This window comes from Cryptomeria japonica, chromosome 9 (assembly GCF_030272615.1).
Source record: "Cryptomeria japonica chromosome 9, Sugi_1.0, whole genome shotgun sequence".
In the NCBI taxonomy this organism is placed as follows: domain Eukaryota; kingdom Viridiplantae; phylum Streptophyta; class Pinopsida; order Cupressales; family Cupressaceae; genus Cryptomeria; species Cryptomeria japonica.
In genome coordinates, this window is record NC_081413.1 from 239,330,818 (window position 1) to 239,337,916 (window position 7,099).

Genomic DNA, 7,099 nt, shown 5'->3' on the forward strand with positions numbered 1-7,099 from the left:
TTGTGTGGCTCCTGATATTTGCAATAATAAGTTTAGTTACACTTGATAGGTCTCTCTATGAGTCTTAACCAACAACCTCCCTTTTTGGTGATAGTTCACACCCATGTTCAAACCTACTCCAATTGCTCACTCCACCCATCTACACATTCTCAAACCCTGTTCTTTTGGCATTCAACCCTCCGTTTCAGAGTGCATTAGGAGTCTTCAACATGGACATGTGGGGTAACCAGATTTTCTCAAGGTTTTGGTAATCAAACTTAGTTTAAGGCCCATAGCCTTTGGCTTTCTCAATGCACCAACCAAAAGGTCAAAATCTCCAACTGAGACTATGCACTGTCCAAGGTTCCATCTGACACTTATCTCACTATTTTGGATTTTTCTCCTAAGGTTTCATAATCCCCAAAAGTCCTCCTTATAATCAGGTTTATGTATTTTGACAAAAACAGTCAAATGTGTGTTATGCAGTCAAAAGGGCTACTAGCACGTGGAGGCCTAATTGGCACTTTTTTGCTTATCCTACTCTATGATGGGTATTTCCTCCCTCAAACTTGATTTGGATGGTAGTTTTGATGTATATGCTAGTGTATTTTCATGGTCTAGGCCACTATTAGTGTAAAGTGAGGACTGTCCACCATTTAAGGCACTTTTGTAGGGTTTGGTAGGGTTTTAAACCAAAGAACATTGAAAAGTCTTTCCAACTCCACTCATCAAGCCTCCAAACTAGCTTAGAAATTCTGCCACACCAAAATGAAACCTTCCTCTGCTACTTCCCTGCAAACATAATGCCAAACACTTGGCAAACAACTGAAAATGTCACTGTCACTGTTAAAACTATCCCTTTACCAGTCAATATGCTACTACATCTTTGGGCTTGCATCACAAGGTGTTGGAATTGCAAATATACCTCAATGAGGTCTGCAAAACACTAATCAACTTTCCTATTACATTGCCTTCTTAGTCACAAGGCTTGGATGATGCTTTTGAAGCATTCCATGAGCATTTGACAAATACAATTCACAAAAATAGTGAACTCACTGTTTTGTTTACAAAATGAGAATGTTTGATAAGAACAAGATAATTTAACAAACCAAGATGATGCTCAACACCCTTGGCCATATGTCCAGACCTCTGCCTCATACATTTGTTCACTCCAAATTACTTTTGGGTGCAAATCTTGAGTTTTTGAACATGCTACTAGCCGAGTAATCAATACTTGCCTAGTATTCACTCAAGTCCTCCTTCCAAACACAATTTTGGCATAAAGTAAAGCATATGTACATTATATACATGAGTACCAACTTGAATAAATCCATATTGTGGGATCCCAGACCTGGATTAGTCAAGTGGTGGCATTTTGGAACTTCAAACCCTTGACAGGGCAGTGAGCACACAGAAGCAAATAATTTTGTACAAACAAAATGCCAAAGGAAACTAGTACTAAAATCACTTGGAGAGAATTGTACAACTACTAAGCACACTTTCCAAAGGTATAGTATGGACTATGAAGCTACAATACGGACTGTTACACCAAAGGAGAAAAAAACAGTGAATAAAGCCAAAATTTCATGATTTTATTGAGAATCTCTTGCTCATACAATCACCAACCTTATTCAAGGAAAAGAGAGGTATTTTTATAGTCCAAAAAGTTATTTATCAAGCCCAGTACGGACATGAGGATTCCACAACTTCATTTTGCAAGAAAAGTAAAAAAATGACAACTTTTACAAGCCCAATGACAACATTTCTTGCTCGAAAAGACATTTTTGACAATCTAATCTTAAAAACTTGTATAAACACCTGAGACATGCTTAAAAACACTTATCAAACATTTTTAAATGCTTTGGAAAGCATTATAAGACCTTTTTGGCAATTTTGCATATTTTTGCCAAAAATTGTCAACTCAAAGCTTGAAAGGCAAAACTTGACCTCTTGAGCCCAAAATGAGATCGAGACCACTAAAAAAGACACACAACAACATAAAAAAACATTATTAACTTGACACAAGACATTACAAACACGAAATCACAAATTATTCAAAAAGGAGAGTTTTGCTCAACTAGGTGCTCCTGCACCACTGTACCACGAATCACATAAGCTTTATCGTCTCCAAATTTCACTACCATCGTACCTTTCCATACTTACAAATTTTATTTTGTCACTTGTCATATGATGTGAACAACTGTTGTCAATTACCCATTCATCTTTCTCTTCAATCTTAGTATCTAAAGCCTTTTCCTCAGCAATGCAACTTGTAGGATTGATTGGTGTCAGATTATCTTCCTTGATAAGAATAAATATAAATTCATCTTCAAAATTCCCATTCTTTGATTCCTCATCCGTCACACCTTCATCAAAAACATAGTAGCATCTATTATGATTTATGTACTTCTAGTAGGGATTATAGGGATTATCATTCTTATCATGCTTCTCATATCTATCATACTTATCAAATCTATCATGCCTTTCATGCTTATCATATCTAGAAATTCTTTTAGGGCACCTAGAAGAAAAATTTCCTATCTTATTACAAGAGAAACATTTGAGAGGTAGCTTTCCATCATACTTAACAGATCCTTTAGGCAATCTCCGAGCAATAAGGACTTCAATCTCATCCAATTCTCTTTCTTTCTCTTCAATCTCTCTCTTTTCTCTTTCAAATTTGGATACCCAACATGAACTCTCTCCTGGATCACACTTCTGCTTCTCGAATACAAAAGCTTTGAATGCAGTCTTAGATTTACCATGTCATTCTCCAAATTCACTCAACTCAAATGCAACAATTTTGCCAACCAACATGTCTCTAGTCATAGTAGTCACACTCCAGATCTCATCAATAGTAGCTACCTTATGTTTGTAACCAGGAGACAATGATATCAACACCTTATCAACTATCTCATCTTCTTCAAGGTTTCTACCAGTACATCTGATATTCATGATAAGCTCTTTCACCTTAGCCATAAAGGATGCTATATTCTCATCATCTCCAATCTTCAATGCTTCATACTTCCCTTTCAAACTCTGTAGCTTAGCAACTTTAACTTGCGCATCATCTTCATACAAGGTCTCTAACTTCTTCCAAATTTCATGTGCAGTCTGCAAACCCATCACATTAGTCATCTCTGAATCAATCAAGGCACTCAACAAAGCTTCCTTAGCTCTTATGTATGTTTAGCATCCTTGATATCGACAGTAGTAACCAGTCCATTCTGAGGAACATTGTAGACATTCTTTGCAATCTTCCAATAGTCATCTCCAAGACATTTCAAATGAACTTCCATTTGGTCCTTCCAAACCGTATAATTGCTTCCATCAAATCTAGAACTCTCCTTCTTGAACACATAGTCTGCCATCTTGGATCTCCTCAAGCGGTCAAGTTGCTTCCGGAGGATCTAGATCTGATACCAATTGTTAGCAGCAACAAAGAAGGAGAACTAAGAGGGGGTGCTAATAAGTTTTCACCAGATAAAACAATTTAAGCACAATCTCAGATCTAAACAACTACATCAAGAGTAAGGATAAAGACAATAACAACACAATACCTAACATCAAGATTTTTGATGTTGAAAACTCGGTTAAGGGAAATACCATGGTGGGAACCTACCCACAATAAGATGATACTTTGTAGTAGTATGTGTAAATGTTACAATGGGGAATGCACATGCATTCAGGAACACTGCCTAGAGCTCACTGCTCAAAATAGGATGACCCAGAAGGCTCCAACCCTCAAGGAAGGTTCACTACCTTACAATAATGATCAGACTACAATCTAGATTACACGAACTGCAAATATAGCATCTAATAATGCCTGATGACGGTTCCTGTTAAGCATATTTGTCTGCCCTACAACAATATTTGCTCAATACACCACATCAAAGAATAAATTCTCTTATGTACACATACACCACTCTTTGATAATGTAGACACACCAACAAAATCCAAATTACATGACTATACCACCTATTTATACAAATCATCAACCTTGACTACAAGGTCGGCCAAACCCTCAACCCTCAATTACAAAGTTACATCTCACAATACATAAATAAACCACCAAACCAATATAAGGTCATGGAAAACATAGCATGGACCTAAATCAAATCTCCAAACACACATCACCACCGAAAATCTCACCAAGATCAACCGCAACACGCTACCCCACCAAGAATACACATAACACGAAGAATATCACCAGATCAACAAAATCACTAAGAACATGCATAAGGATCAATGTGGACCACCAAAGCAAATAGGCCACAATCAGGAAACACCATCAAGAACATTAGAATCATCCACAATAGCTACACCAACACCACTTATTCAAATCTTCATCGATCAAGACACTAACTCTCGGGAACACCAAACAACAACAATTCGAACTAGAAAGATAACTTATGGAGCACCAAATCATGAACCATATAAAATGAAGACACACATTAACATCCAAAATATTATCTCAAATCTGCAACCAAAAATATGATCATACCGAAGTTCACCAGATCAAATACCAAACTCTGCCAACCACTGAACAAAAAGACTGAACTACAAACTAGATCAAATAATATGATCAAGTAAACTTCTGGATCACTGAAACCAATAAGGAATGAAGTATTCTAACATCCCAAATAGATAAACCAACCATATCAACTTAATGCAATCAACAGAACACCAAAAAACTCTCTGCAACACCAAAATACAAGAATATGTTGACATCAATAACAACAACATATCCTATCAGCAACAATAGCCAACACTTTCACCATAATTGTGTTTTGTGGCTAACCTTGTGGGATCACCTCTTGTTTCCTATTCTGACCGACCTAATTGATATTTTAAGACGATGTGGATGATATATAAAGAAGATCAAATCAACTGTAAAGAGTATGGAATCTGAAAGATGCAAATGTGAAGTAGTAAGTGTGTGTGGTGAAAGTATTGGAGCTGAATTGCTTAATGGTTGCTTGAGATAGTGTGTCAAGGGTAGCTACATTTCAGGGATATTGATAGATAATAATAGATAATGTGATGCTGAAGGCATATTCATTGTAACTCAAATATTCATGTTTATTTCTTGAAGATAGTGAGTATCTTGTACAAGTCCTTTGTATCTTTCCCTAAGTGATCCTCAGTCTACAAGTCCTTTTGAGATTAGTGAGTTTCCTTGGGTAGTGAGCCCTAACAAATTGTAATATTATTCATATATTGTGAGTTAAATCTCACTGTGGTTTTTCCCTTCTTGGGTTTTCCTCACAAATATGGTGTTTTCTTGTGTATGTGTGTTCATTGTTTTTCTTTCTTTGTCGATGAATATATTAAGGTTTAACATTGGATTTGAATTATACTATAAAGTGATAAAATTTATTTGAGACTGATCCACCTGCCTCTTTGTCTTGAGATGTGTTTAAAAATTGGTATCAGAGGTAAGCTCCCCTAAGGAAGCTCAACCACTTGAGGAAAGGTTCAGGATGGCACAAGATGGAGCTTAGAAGGCACCTATGTTTGATGGCACAAACTTTGCCTTTTAGAAATGTAGAACTGAAGATTACTTGACCTTTTTATGGTTAGGAGTATGGAACTCGGTTAGAGATGATTACACATTGCCTCCCACTCCTCCAACTGATGCGACTAATATTAAATTATATGAAAATAATGGCAAACCAGGGAATGTAATTATGAGTGGATTAGTGGATTCAAAACTTGTGAAGGTAATATACTATGTCACTACTAGAGAAATGTGGGAGAAACTTAACAACATTTATGAAGGAGATGACAAGGTAAGACACATCAAGTTGTACAATTTCAATCGCAAGTTTGAGAACTTGAACATGTTTGAGGATTGAAACATAACTAGTTTTATGATCCAAGTTTATGATGTAGTAACCAACATTAGACGTCTTGGTGTTGAACTGAAAGAAGATGAAGTTGTGAAAAAAGTTCTTAGATCTCTTTCTAAACCTTATAGTCCTAAGGTTGGTGCTATTGAGGAATGTAAGGATTTGGGAAAATATACAATAGATCAACTGTATGATGCTTTTAATACCTTTGAGATGAGAGAGTTTGGTTAAGTTACTCCTAAAAGATAAGTTGCATTCAAAGCTAGTAAGAAGATTGAAGATGATGGTGATCAATGTGAGGGTTTCAATGAGGTTAAAGCAAACTTTGTAAGAAGACTAAAGAAAGACACTATAAACTACAAAGGTAATTTAACTTTCAAATGTTTTAATTGTGGAAGAATTTTTCGTTTTGCATCTAAATGCACTTTTAAAGAAGATAGTAATATAAGAGGGGAAGCTAGAGAGAAGCCCAAATGAAGCTTTTATTTTAATTAAGATAGAGAGAAGATTTATGGCTATGGAAGTTGATAATAAAAATAATGATATTAAAAAGTGAAAGGAGTTTGATACTCCACAGATTGTTAAGAACAATGAAAAGTCAATGATTGTATGGAATACCTTCCATGTTAAAGAAGAACGAAATGCTTGGGTAATTGATAGTGGTTATTCTAATCACATGACCGATGGTAGAAGAAAGTCCATTAGTCTTAATAAGTGGAATGGAGGATTTTTCAAGTTTGGAGATGAAGGGTCAACACAAATTTGTGGAATAGGTGCCTTAACTATTGATGGAAAACATAGGACAAAAAATATTCTCTATCTTAAGGACTGAAATGTAACCTTCTTAGTGTTAGTTAGATGCACAAAAAAGGATACAAACTTACATTTCATGACAAGGGTTTTGAGATCAAAAAATATGGATCTGGTAGACTGGTAGCAGAAGTATCTAGGATTGGAAACAATGTTTATCACTTAAAGAAGGCTAATCAATTTATTAATATGAATATAACAACTGAGGAAAATCTTGTACTAGAACATAGAGGAATTGGGGTAGTAGCTAAGGATATGATTTGTCTTGAATTAGATCTAGAGGCAACGAAACCATAATGTTGGGTAATTGATTTGGATGATTGTGTAGTAGATCTTGAAGGCGAGCTCCAGTATACTCTTGATGACTTGGATGCTGCAAGGACAAAGTGTAGAGAATGAAATATTAAACTTAGTGAGGTAGACAAGATAATTGTCAAGATAAAATCTGAAGTTGAAGG